The sequence below is a fragment of the Stegostoma tigrinum genome, chromosome 3 (genome assembly GCF_030684315.1).
Source record: "Stegostoma tigrinum isolate sSteTig4 chromosome 3, sSteTig4.hap1, whole genome shotgun sequence".
Classification (NCBI taxonomy): Eukaryota; Metazoa; Chordata; class Chondrichthyes; order Orectolobiformes; family Stegostomatidae; genus Stegostoma; species Stegostoma tigrinum.
This window is the reverse complement of record NC_081356.1, coordinates 76,313,374-76,327,812: the sequence shown is the minus strand read 5'-3', so window position 1 is coordinate 76,327,812 and position 14,439 is coordinate 76,313,374.

The following is a 14,439-nucleotide window of genomic DNA, read 5'->3' as shown; positions in this document are numbered from 1 at the left end:
TCACCACCTTCTCTTTTGCTCATCCTTCTCAAGACCAGAGTCAAGACTAACTCAATGCATACTGGTGAAAAGCAAATTTTGCGCTCAGAAATTATCCCTGGACTATGCAGATCTATATGGCTTCAAATTGCACCACATGGCACTTCAAAATAATAATTTGTTGTATCAGGCGCTTTTGAGATACACATGTTCGTTTGGCCACTGAATAAGTTACTTCAGCTTGCCATTATAATTTATTTTGACAATAGTTATACCTGCTTTCCAATGGTTTGAATTTATTAGACAAATTATTTTGAAATGTTCAGGTTTTTTGTTTGCTATTGAACAACTAGGCAAAAATTTGCAAGAGACATTTGGGTTTTAACATCCTAAGCCATACTTTAAAACTAACACGGTGACAGAAGCAAATAAAGCAAAATTTTACATGATCATGGATGTTTAAATTTTAATTAACCAAGTTTATAAAGAGTGATAGTCGCTCTAAATGTTTTACTTCATGCGGTGAGGTTGCTTATTTTCCACATTAAGAAAGTTTTATTTTTATATGCTTTTCTTAGATATTTTAGTGAAATAACAAAGTAAATTAGATTTGAGATTGCAAGAACTGCAGATGCTGGAGTCAGAGATAACAAAGTGTCAAACTGGAGGAACACAGCAGGCCAGGCAGCATCAGCGGAACAAGAAAGCTGACATTTCGGGTCGGGACCCTTCTGTATTCCTCCAGGTCCACACTTTGTTTTGTCTAAAGTAAATCTGATTAACAGCTTTCGTACGAAAGGTAACACAGACACTCCTGAAATTTACTGAGGTTGTAGAGAACTATCTTATGTTCTTTAATGGCTATTATTGCAGGTTTTTAAAAAGTGAATGTTCCAGTAGGTCAGAAAGCTTTTGCTCTTCAACAAATTTCTCTGAATTTGTGCAGGATCTAAAACATTGTTTTGCGAATAAATATTCGCACAACATTGCAAGTAAAGTTATAGCTGTCAGTGTTTTTTCTTAAATGTGCACTTAAATTCAATTGTACTGAAATAAATTAATACATATCAGACAAAACATCTTGAACACAAGAATTCAAAGATAAATGGAAATGTTTTTTCAAACGTAGATAATGAAGGGAGAAAATTTAAGCAGGGCAGGTTTTTGATGGAATGAATATCACTTACAAATGGTGTGACTGAGACATGTTAATAGGATTAAGGATTAATTTGAGATGCTGTGAAAATCACTACTTTGAACAAAAATAATGTACTCTTAGGCCAGGTTTTCACTTTTTTAATAGACTTTCCTTCCTTCTCCTTTTCTCCTGAAAGCCTTTCACAAGGTACAGTGTGAGTGTTTATGCACCAGCTGTTCTTTACCCTTTGTTCTCTGATCTATGTTGGTTCTTGGTCTGCCAAAGCCTCAGTGCTAAACTTTGCATATTAGTTTTTAAACCCTTCTCTGAACACAACTTTCAGCATCTCTATAACCTCCTGCAACCCTTTTCCATTTCAAGGTCTCTGCATTTGTCAAAACTTGCTGCTTGAGTACCCTTGAGGTTCATCAGCCATATTTTAATTGCATTGGATAAAGTACAGTGGAATTCCCTCCCTAGCCCCCTTTATATCTTTAATTCTGTCCTTGCGAAGACTCTTGACTCAAGGTATTGGCCATTTCCACATCAAATGCTCCTGTAAAATCCTTGGAATATTTTACATAGCTGGAGGCATGATTTCATTGAGTTCTTAGTAATCTTTCCTAAAAAAATTAGTTTTACTTGTATTTTTAAAAAAGTATTTAGTAAAACGTTCATTTTTTTGACTATAAGACAACTCTTTGGGGGGAATAACAGAATTCCATCCTCTTGAATGCGAAGGTGAATTTAATGCTGTTATATGAAGTTATAGCGATACCGATTCTATCCTCCCCAATTTAAGTGAAAAATGTTTTGGCTTAACAGTACAAAGTAGGTTGACTGCATTCTGTGCTTGCAAGCCTTGATGAACTGTTCAATGATAGCCACTTGGTAGCACAGAACATGAACATCATTGAAAGGAGCGACATGTTGCTGAAGGTTTTCATTGAACACTTAGCAGTATAAATGCAGGAATGCAAATTTCAAACAAACACACCAATTTAGACTGCAAGAGTAAAGGCTGCTGACTGGTTGAGACATTGTCATGGAGAAATCAGTAGAGAACTACAGGATCCCCAAGCTCCCAGGTAATTCAAAAAAGCCATCAAGCCTTGAATGTAGAGATAGTAAGAACTGCCGATGTGTTATATCTGACTCCAGCAATGAGGAGCTGGAGGAACACAGCAGGCCAGGCAGCATCAGAGGAGCAGGAAAGCTGGTATTTTGGGTTGGCACCCTACTTCAGAAATGGCGGAGGAGGAATGGAGTTCAGAAATAGAGGAGGGGTGGGGCTGGGCAACGTAGGTGTGATGGTGATCGGTGAATGCAGGGAGGCAGTTGTAGGGGTTGGTCAGTGAAGTGGGAGGAGAGGATAGGTGGGAAAGAAGAGGTACAGGTCAAGGATGCAGGGATGAGAGGAAGGGCAGGTCATGAGATGAGGCCAGGTGTGGGATTTTGAAACTTGTAAAGTCCACACTGAGGCCATTGGGTTGTGGGCTCCCAAGGCACGCCTGCTTACCTGCATTCACCTATCACTATCCCACCTACCTTGCCCAGCCTTACCCCCCCCTCCTTTATTTCTGAGCTCCCTTGTCCATGCCCCATTTCTGAAGAAAGGCCCCAACTTGGATTGCCAGCTTTCCTGCTCCTCTGATGCTGCCTGGCCTGCCGTGTTTCTCCAGCTCCACACTGTTATCTAAGACTTGAATATATTTTCTTTTCATTTGCAAAGAATGGGCCCTTGTATATGAACATATGTTATTTGTAGGAAGTACAAGCTAACCACATCTGAAGCTTCACTATTATTTAATCTGGTTGATAGTGTAATGACTCAGGATTGTTCAGCAATTGTTACTCCGTTGTAAAATCATATCTACAGTGGACATTTTGCTTTGAGTTTTGTGAGTGCTGATTGGTTGAGAACAGTCTGCACTCTGCCTAGTATCAACAGCCAGAGGACTATGCTACTTGAATTGACCAGCTAATCATCGAGATGCATCATCTATGTGCCTGGCATCATACTAGATTGAAATGTATACATGGCATTGTTTGATTATGTGGTAGCCAGGACACCCTTTTGGACTAATAACTGTATCCTGTTAGTAGAAAATGTCACTTTGCCTAGTCACTGCATTGTAGCAATGTGAGATGCTTGCTGAATCTACTCAAATTTTTTTTAGATACTTTTGAGAGCAAGCCATTACCAAGCTTCAAATAACTAGCTCTGTGTCAGTTCCCTTACCTTTAAGTGGACAAGAAACGTATTTGCACATGAACCATGGGCTTTCTTTCACCCTATCCCTTCCCCAACCTCAAAAATGAGTGAAAAGCACGGCATTAATCACTTCCCACTAAAAGTGGGTTTCTGAACTGAAATTAAGCCAACTTCTGTTCCTTACTTCCATGGTGAAGATTCATTCCATGATTTCTAACCACAGTATAAATCTATAAACTAATCTAAGTAAAAAGAACTCACAAACCTTAACTATATGCGGTATAAAAACTTTCAACCCTATGAACGTATACGCAACTAGTGTATCTGATGGCTACAAAGGAGTAGAAACCAATTTAAGTCAAGGAGAATGGAGGTGATATTTGAGCAGATACAAATCTGCAGCAAAGCTTTGACCAACTTGTGGAAAGCAGGAGATGGTAAGCCATGAAAGTAAAATGAGCATTTATATCTTGAACTAATAAAAACATTTAACTCTGCCAATGTTAGATTGGCATTAGTAGGAAGCTGTTGTGATTGAGATGCCTTAGGATCTGTAAATAGGTTTGGGTTACATCTGTCTGGTTCAGTCTCAGTGTTTGTGGAGAGGGGTAGAAGTAGTGGCAAGAGTTGATAGATTTTGATGGAATTGAAGATGATAGCTTCTCCATGCACAATTTTGAGCTAAAAGTAAAACATCTAATCCTAAACAAGTATGAATTTCAAGGAGAAATCACACAGACACAGAACTGCAGAGTTGCTTGTATTTTTGGCATCAAGTCCCAGTATGAATCATTACCACCCAAGCCCATGGAGTGAAAATTGAATGAACCAGAAGCAAGGCAATGTTTATTATGTAAATATTTATGATTGGAGCACCTATAAATAATGCCTTTGTATTTATTGGCTACTCGAGTGTGTTATGATGAGCATCTTATCAAGGCAGACAACTAAACTAGTAACATATTGTTCACACATTTGCTGGTGGCTGAGGGGAAAATACGCCATTCAATTGCTTCTAAGATTGTTTGTCTTTATTTACAGCTGTAATTTTTTTTCTGTTACATGTGTAAACCTTATTCGTTATTGTGAACAAAAAAGGTGTGCAACTGAAGAAAAACATGATCTCTTGCATACATTCTGACATAAAGAGGGCTTTATTATATATATATATTTTACTATTGTCAGTCATAAAAATGAAACTTTTCTTCAGCAGGCAAGAAGCTGGCTTTTGTTGGCATAGACTAAAGTTAAACATTGAAGTTATTTTTGGGAATTAAAGGTCTATGTTTTGTAAAGAACTCCATTTTGCAACCAAAATGATGGATTTGGATTGCAAACTGTCTGTGCATTTGACAAGCTGAGTAACCTTTACAATAATGATGCTTTTTGAGAGGCTGCAGACTGTGATCTTCACAAAGTTTCATTGCAAGTCCATAAAGACTGGATTGTCCTCTGATAACAACTTAGAGTTTGGTTGTATTTCTTTAACTCATCTTAAAGCAAATATTCTATTTAAACTTTGAAGGACACTTAGGTTCCAGGACAACTACCATTTTTGTGCGGAAGTTCACAAAAATGTGTTTGTCATTAATAAATAACTTTAACAGCCTACATCATTAGAAAAGGGGCACAGGAATGTGGCAAATATTTCTTTGCGAAGGAGCTATGTTTTCCTTGCAGGGGTTCAATGCAAAGAGTACAAAATTTAACCAGCTAATTATACAAAAAGAAAACTAATTAGTTGCCAGATCTGTGTGCATAAAATTGCAAAAAGACAGGTTTGCAATAAGGAAATGTTAAAAAAATAGTTGAAAAATGATCAGGAGCCTGATCTGAGGGTTACTGCAATTTGGTCTTTAAGCCTCCAACATACCGGTATGTTCTGGTTGCCTCTCCACGAACAGTTCACTTGGGTAAAGGGTCAACATCAGACATTATCCTTCAGTTGATTCTGGGTTGTTGTAGACTAAGGGGAACACTCTCTACCCTTGGCTCCACCAGAACCTTTGAAAGATAATGTTCATAACTACGAGTCACTGAAGAATCCTGTGTGTGGCAAGCCTGCACCTGTTCTACTCATTGGCAACAAATGTCCTAACAGAGCCCTTCAACAGCCATTCTTAGCTGGGATTAGGAGCTAGGCATATGAACTAGCTCTGGATTATGACCTCTCACCGCATGTTTCAGCAGATTCGCTGTAATTGCCAAAACTTCACTCGGCTTGTTATCTAAGGTGGGTGGTGATTGGCCACCGATGCTGCTAGAAGGCCATTCTAACACTCAGATCAGTCATCTGTGGTGGATGTACCAATTTGAACATAGGAGATAATGAGAGACAAGTGGGGGTAAGATGAAATTCTTTATAAAAAGACAGCTTTTTTAACAATGATTCTGGAGGGATAACCAGATGAAGGGACGACTAGTGGGTACAGCTGTGGCCTACCAGTCACTATAGGTTGAGGCTTCGATCTCTCAATTGTATGGTTCATAGCTTGGAGTATTATGAGTTACCTGGATTAGCAACTCGAAAGCCCAGGCAGTGTGGCAATAGCCACAATAGACAAGTTAAGTAAATATAATTGACATTCATGGCACAAAGTGGCCATCCATGTTAAGTAGTCTTGTTGCGGCCTCAGGGGCAGTTCATGGCAGAGGCAATGTTCTATACCTAGTCAGCAGGTATTGCTTCAGTGTGCTTCCTCCTTGGCGTTGCATTCCCAGGGAAAGTTTTGATGTCTGTGGAGTGTGGTGGTGTCCTGTAGCCACTTAGGAAATCAAGAAGCAGTGTATGGAATTATAAAATGAAATTTGTCCTAATTTAGTATGATTTCTTTCTTTTCACAATTTACATAATTCAAATAAGTAGATTGAATTGGTGTTTAGTTATAACTCGCTTTGAAATATATGTCTGTTTGAGAGTGAACAAAGTCAATAAGTTTATTTTTGTCTTTTTTGAATTTAGTTCAGCCACTATATGGATTGGGAGCGAGACACCTCCCACTCCTTGGACAACATGTCCAACCTGGGCCTCCTGCAGTGCCACAGTGATGTCCCCCGAAGCCTGCAGGAATATCACATCATTTTTCGCTTGGGAACTCTTGCAGCCCAATGGTTTCAATGTGAACTTCACAAGCTTTAAAATCTCGCTTCCCAGACCACATCCCAAAACCAGTCCAGCTTGTCCCCGCCTCCCTGGCCCGTCCTTCCACCTATCCCTTCCTCCCACCTCAAGCCCCACCCCTATCTACCTACCAGCCTCATCCTGCCCCCTTGACCTGTCCGTCCTCCCTAGACTGACCTATCCCTCCCTACCTCCCCACCTACATTCACCTGACTGGCTCCATCCCCACCTCTTTGACTTGTCTGTCTCCTTTCCATCTATCTTCTCCTCTATCCATCTTCTATCTGACTTCCCCTCTGTCCCTATTTATTTCAGAATCCCCTTCCCCTCCCTCATTTCTGAAGAAAGGTCTAGACCCGAAACGCCAGCTTTCGTGCTCCTCTGATGCTGCTTGGCCTGCTGTGTTCATCCAGTTCTACACCTTGTCATCTCAGATTCTTCAGCATCTGCAGTTCCTACTATTCCTGATTGCAAAATACATATGCCTTGTGCCTGAGAAAATGGTGTAGCAATTTTAATCTCACTGCGCTCCTCCTTCAGTGAACTTTCAACCCTTTGGCGGTTAAGCATCAATGGGAGGATACTAAATCCCGAAAAAAACTGATTTCCTGGAATTCTTTGTGTGTGGATCTTGAGCCAAATTGTAGTTCAAAATGATTAGTCTTACATTTTGGCTGCTTTGCTTTCTTATACCTATTGTTTTTAGCCAAAGTGCTTTTTAACCAAATCAGAAGCAATAGTGGCATACACATCAATATTGATAGGAAATCCAATGTTTAATGTCATGATCAGAGAAAGATCAGACTCATCTCAACTCACTGGCTCCAACCCCACTGTGGAGGAACCCACTGAAAGAGAGTGCTGTCTCTTGCTAAAAATGATCAGAATCATTTAGAAATTTTGGGGTAAATGGAAGCCAGGAAAAACAAATTTGGATTAAATGCAGGAATCCAAAATAAATTTATTAACTTTGTTTGGTTGTTTTTGAACTTTTCATATTTTCTCTAAAATAAATATTTCACAGCCCAGTTATGTTCGTAGTGCTTTTTCAGCATAAATAGCTCAAAACACTAGTGTTACTGTTATTGTAAATCAGGCCAACACATTGTTATAAATTGTGCATCTAATTTATGGAAAACTTGGAGCAACTGTACAATACCCTCTTCATTTCGCCGAAGAAAAAGACACTGTATAGTGTGCATAATAGGAGATATCCCCTTTCCTAACCCAATACTCAACTCAGCTGTTTTCTCTCAGAAGGGTTCTATTGCCTGCAGATTTTCCAATCTATTTGATTAGCATTTGTATAATGTGTTCATTTTTACAAATTGGTTTTTGACTGTTATCGACATTGCTTGTCTGACCTGGATCCTTGTGTGACATTAAACATTGCATTGTCTATTGATTTTGATTTGCATGACTTCATGCTACTGGTTAGGTTACAAATGAAGATGGATAAAACCAACAATATAATATGATTGAATCTATTATTAGGTTAATCCAATGTGGAAGAGATAATGCTATTTTGAAGGAAAACAATGCATTCTGAGCCATACAATACAAGCAGATGACTCACTTATTTCCATATCTCATTTCGTACTCTCTAAATTATCACAAAAGCTAGGAGGTCAAGGGGAACACAATGTTCTCCTTCATTCTACCAATGGAGGAGGAGGTGCGGTTGAGGGCCAGTGTAGCTACAGAAGAGGGATTGTTCCACATGACTTACGAAGAGGCAGGCATAGCTTGGGCCCATGTGGATACCCATGGCCACCCCCTTTGTCTGTTGGAAGTGGGAGGAATTGAAAGAGAAGTTGAGGGTGAAAACGAGTTCAGCTAAGCGGATGAGGGTGTCCTCTGTTACATTAATGACTGTATCAGTGCTGCCTTGTGCTCCCACAAAGAGCTCAAAACAGTTCATCCACTTCAACACATTTCACCCCAAACTTAAGTTCACCTGGACCATCTCTGCTACCTGTCTCTCCTTCCTGGACCTCTCTATTTCCCTCTGTCAGCCACCTGGAAGCTGCAATCCATTTCAAGCCCACCGACTCCCACAGCTACCTAGAATACACCTACTCCCACCCACCTTCCTGAAAAATGACATCCCCCTATTTCCAATTCCTTTGCCTCTGCTGTATCTGCTCCCTGGAAGAAGCATTCCACTCCCGTACATCTCAGTTGTCCTCAGTTTTTCAAGGGCCGCAACTCCACTCCCCCCAACACCCCATACCCCCGCAGTGGTCGAGAACTCCCTCAACCGTGTCTCCTGTATTTCTTGCAAATCATCCCTCATTCCCCAGTCGCCGCAATAACGAAAACAGAAACCCCTCATCCTCACGTACCACCCTGTTGCAGGAACAGCACCTCACATTCCACTCGAGAACACTGCAGCCCAATGGTATCAGTGGACTTCACAAGCTTCAAAATCTCCCCTCCCCCCACTGTATCCCAAGCCCAGCCCAACTCGTCCCCACCTCCCTAACCTGTCCTTCCTCCCACCTATCTCCTCCTCTCACCTCAAGCCCCTGCCCCATCTCCTACTTACTCACCCCACCTGCTTGACCTGCCTGTCCTCCATGGACTGACCTATCTCCTCCCTAACTCCCCACCTGCACTCACCTCTACTTGCTCCATCGCCACCTTTTTGAACTGTCATTCTCCTCTCCACCTATCTTCTCCTTTATCCATCTTCTATCTGCCTCCCCCTCTCTCCCTATTTATTTCAGAAGCTCCTTTCCCTCTCCCATTTCTGAAGAACGGTCTAGGCCCAAAACATCAGTCTTCCTGCTCCTCTGATGCTTCTTGGCCTGTTGTGTTCATCCAGCTCTAAACCTTGTTATCTCAGATTTTCCAGCATCTGCAGTTCCTAATATCACTTTTCAACTTGATAGTCCCATGGGCTTTACTCAATAAATTCCAACTCCCACATTAAGGTCCTTACTGTAGGAAAAAAATGGGGTGTAAATGACACTGCAGATTTCAGATTTCCCTTATTTGTGAATCATGCCGAATCCCATTTCAACTAGGAGCAAAAAAGGATCTATTAGAAAGAGGCAGGACTTCAGGACCTGGGTCCTCCCATCCCTTTTGAAGATTCTTGGATGTCCTGTTCCTCCTTTCTGGCAGTGTTCTTCTCTGAGGCAGTATTTACAAAACTGAAAGAGATGAAAAATTAGAAGATATGTGCATAATGTACCACAGACTAAATAAAAGATTTTCTCTTTCCTTGTTTTGTTCTGTCTTAAGTCCTGATCATATGATATCTCTCTATTCTGTATAACTAAAATGTATGTGTCACATTGTGTGCCTTTTGCCATCTATGCTCATTTTGCTACTGAGTATCACCTATGTTATGTGTTTTTGATGTGAAAAGGAAGCAAAATATTGCAGATGCCTAAAGTTTACAACAAAAGCATTCATAGTGTGCTCTCTCTATCATTTTGTTGCCATATACTCACAGGCTTGAAGTGGAAAGTCCATTTTAGAACTAAAATGCCTTTCCTCTCACAAAGTCAAAAGTCAGATGACACCAGGTTACAGTGCAACAGATTTAATTGAAATCACATAAGCCACTGGAGCTCAGGCCCTTCATTAGGTGCGGTAAAAGAGCAGACTACTCAGACCCAGAGTTTATAAGCAGAGAGATCAAGGGCAGAGAGAAAAATCCTACCGCTGGTGTGAGTGAGGTGTCATATGATAAGTCACTGCAGGTAACCAAGAGTGTTAGACAGTCTAAAGTGTGAACAGCTGAATAAACACTGAAGGAATGACCTGTAAATCCGATTTGAGTGAGACAGAGAGATAAGTACAAAAATTAAAAATAAAGTGCTGCTGGAGACAAACTAAATAACCACAACTGCATAACAAATTTAAAACTTGCAAACTAATTAAGGTAGAGAGATCATAACAATTTATCAAGGTGATGCTGTCAAAACAGAACAGAGGAAGATTTTACAGCTACAGAACAGTGTGGTGGGGTTACATGCAGCACAACATGAGCCCAAGATCACAATTGAAGCCACCTTCATGGGTATGGAGTTTGGCCATCGATCTCTGCTTGGTGTTTCTCGAAGGCCACATTGGAGGACACTTACCCAAAGATCAGAGGCTGAATGACCTTAACTGCTGAAGTTCTCCCTGGCTGGGAGGGGACATCCCTGTCTGGCGATTGTTGTGAGGTGTCCATTCATCCATTGCCATAGGGTCTGCATGGTCTCACCAATATACCTCAGGGCATCCTTGCCTGCAGTTATTGAGACAGACAACGTTGGACAAGTTGCTTGAGTATCTGCCATATACGTGGTGGGTGATGTTCCCACTAGTGATAGTAATGTCCATGTGGATGATCTGACATGTCTTGAGAGGTTGCCATGGCAGGGTTATGTGGTGTTGTGGTTGTTGTACTGAAGGCTGGGTAGTTTGCTGCAGGTAATGGCCTGTTTAACGTTTGGCAGTTGTTTGAAGGCGAGAAGTGGAAGTATAGGGGTGATCTTGGTGAGTTACTTATTGACATCGATGACATGTTGAAGGCTGCTGTGGCACTGTGGAATTGGTGGTTGATGAGTTGAGCATTGTATCCAGTTCTTATGAGGGCATCCTTTAAAATCTTTAGATGTCTACTGCACCCTCCTGATCTGAGTAGATCCTGTGTATGCACAGGGTTTATCCATTAGGGATGGCTTCTTTGATATGTTTAGAGTTAAAACTGGAGCAGTGCAGCATCATGACCTTATCTGTGGGCATGCCAATAGCGAGGGACTGAGATGTCTGTCCTTGATGGGGTTGCATGTGTCCAAGAATGAAAAGAGAGTGCGGAATGTCACCCAAGCACAATGCACCACTCAAGACCAATTGCAACATTGTCATCAAAACAGCAGACAAAGGAGGAGCCATCGTCACTCAATGGACTCCTGCAAAGAAGCAGTCTGATAACTGAACAACCAGGAACACCACCGAAAACTACCTGCTGAGCCGACCACAGGAAATACCTGTCAGCTCAACAGGCTGATCAAGACCTTTTTGATCCAGACCTTCAGGGTATCCTTTGCACTTTCATCCTACGTAGTTCTCCACATGTTGGAGACATCTACTGCCTTCCAAAGATGCACAAAGCCAGCACAACTGGACGTGCGGAAGTATCAGGCAACGGGACCCTATGAGAAAACCTCTCTGGCCATGCCCAGGGCATCTGAAAACCCATTGTACTAGAAAACCCAGCTTCTGTTGCACCACAGACCCCTTACAGAAACTCAGCACAGACAGACCAGTCTAACCAGGAACATTCCTCATCACAATAGGCATTTTGACACCCTCTACACCAGCAATCGCCATGGTGACGGCATTACTACAATAGCCTCTGGACTCAATACCAACAACTATTAATTTCCAAATGCCGTCCCACAACTCATCCACTTCAAACTCCACTACAACGACAACCAGTCCTTCATCCAGGCATATGGAGATCAGATTTGCTCCCCAGTGCACCAACATTTTTATGCACAAATTCAAGCAAGACACTCTTTGCTGTGCAGGACCTTCGACCAATGCTATACACCAGATACGTTGGCGACATTTCCTTCTTTTGGACTCATTGCTTTGTAGTTGTCTGAGTGATTCCTTGCCATATCAATAATTTTCATCCCAGCATCAGACTTACCATGGACCAGTGTTCAGAATCAGCATCACTCTTGGGCACGAGCATCTCCGTCAAGGACAGACACTTCTGTACCTCACTCTACCAGAAGCCCACAGATAACCTCATGATGCAGCACATCTCTAGCTTCCACCCTAAACGTATTAAGGAAGCCATCCCGAATGGACAAGCCCTGTCCATGCATTGGATTTAATCAGATGAGGAAGAATGTGATGGGCACCTAAAGATTTTGAAGTATACCCTCATAAGAACAGGATACAATGCTCAACCCACCAAATGCCAGATCCGACAGACCACAGTGAAAAGCCACAATGATTCCCTCAGAAGATGGACACAGCTACAACTGAGAGTACCCTTCATCGTCCAGTACTTCTTTGGAACAGAGAGACTACATCATGTTCTTTGCAGCTTTCAACATGACATTAAGATGACCATCTTGCCAAGGTCTTTCCAAACCTCCACTTCTCACTTTCAAACAGCTGCCAAACCTTAAACAGACCATCATTCATGGCAAATTACCCAGCTTTCAGGACAACAACACCACAAAGCTCTTCCCTGGCAACCTGAACAAGACGTGTCAGATCTTCGACCATGAAAACTACCATTGTATGTGGGTTCACCATCCACCACATGTACGGCAGATACTCATGTGACTTGGCCAATGTTGTCCATCTCATACGCTGCAGGCAAGGATGTCCTGAGGCACGGTATGTCGGCGAGACCATGCAGACATTATGGCAATGGATGAATGGACACCTCTCAACAATCGCCAGACAGGGATGCCCCCTCCCAGTCAGGGAGCACTTCAGTTAAGGGCATTCAGCCTCCGATCTTTGGGTAAGTGTCCTCCAATGTGGCCTTCAAGAAACACCAAGCAGAGATTGATGGCCAAGTTCCATACCCATGAAGGTGGCTTCAACCGTGATCTTGGGTTCATGTCGCATTACATGTAACCCACCACACTGTTCTGTAGCTGTAAAATCTTCCTCACTGTCTTGTTTTGATCAGCATCACCTTGATAAATTATGATCTCTCTACCTTAATTAGCTTATACAGTTTTAAATTTGCTATGCGGTTGTGCTCATTTAGTTGGTCTCCAGCTGCATCTTATTTTTAATTTTTTGTACTTATCTCTCTGCCTCACTCAAATCGGATTTACAGGTCATTCCTTCAGTGTTTTTTCAGCTGTTCACACTTTAGACTGTCTAACACTCTTGGTTACCTGCAGTGACTTATCATATGACACTTCACTCTCACCAGTTGTAAGATCTCTCAGCCCTTGATCACTCTGCTTATAAACTCTGGGACTGTGCTCTGCTCGCTTACTGCACTTAATGAAGGGGCTGAGCTCCAAAAGCTTGCGTGATTTCAATTAAATCTGTTGCACTATAACCTGGTGTCGTCTGGCTTTGTCCACCCCAATCCAACATCAGCACCTCTACATCATTTGTTCCCACATTTCTGGATAAGCTAAGGTGATAGAACTCCCAGAAAATACACCTTCTCTGATGTGCGACTTGTTTCTAATGGTAAGTTCACTCCCTGTAAGATAAAATTAGTTTGCCAGATGTTTTTTTTCAAAAAATCTAGGCTTCTTTAACTTCCTACCCATTCAGAGGCCAAATTATGCTAGGTTTTAGGAACACACAAAATCTAGTAAATTGCATTGATGATCTCTGTACAACAGTAACTATTTGGTTGGATAATAACAGAGCCTTGTAAACTGAACCTAGCCTGAGCAACTGTATAAACAGGGTCTTGTTATGGTTAAAGTGTAGCTAATAAATGGAAGCCTGTCAGTGATACCAGTCTACTCTGTGTTATTAATCATACTTAACAATCCCCACACTTTGTTATGCTGTTGGTTTCAAATCTGTCGAATGTTTTACATTACATGCCCATTTTCCAGGTTTTATTCATTATCTAAGGTTTCAAATTCACTCAGGTACTGCCTGTAGCAGGCTCTCTGTGCTCAATCAAGTTACACATATCAGTCACATTTTTATTATCTTCTCGACAGTAAACAACTAGAATCTAAAAATAGTCTTGTAGCCCATTAACAAATTTGAGACCCTAGTTCAAGACTCAGGTTCAATTCTCAATCTAGGCAGTTAATGAAAGTAATCCTACTAGAGGGGATGCTCTTTCTTTTTAGTGAATTAAATTACCCTGTTAAAAACAAATAAAATTACAATGAGACCGCCCTTAGGAGTATTGCATATCTAAGCACTCTTTCAATAAAGGAAAACTATACATCCAAGTACTCTCTTCGGGAAAAGTAAATGATCAAATGGAAATAAAATGATAAACAAAATGAGTTTGCTTTGGGG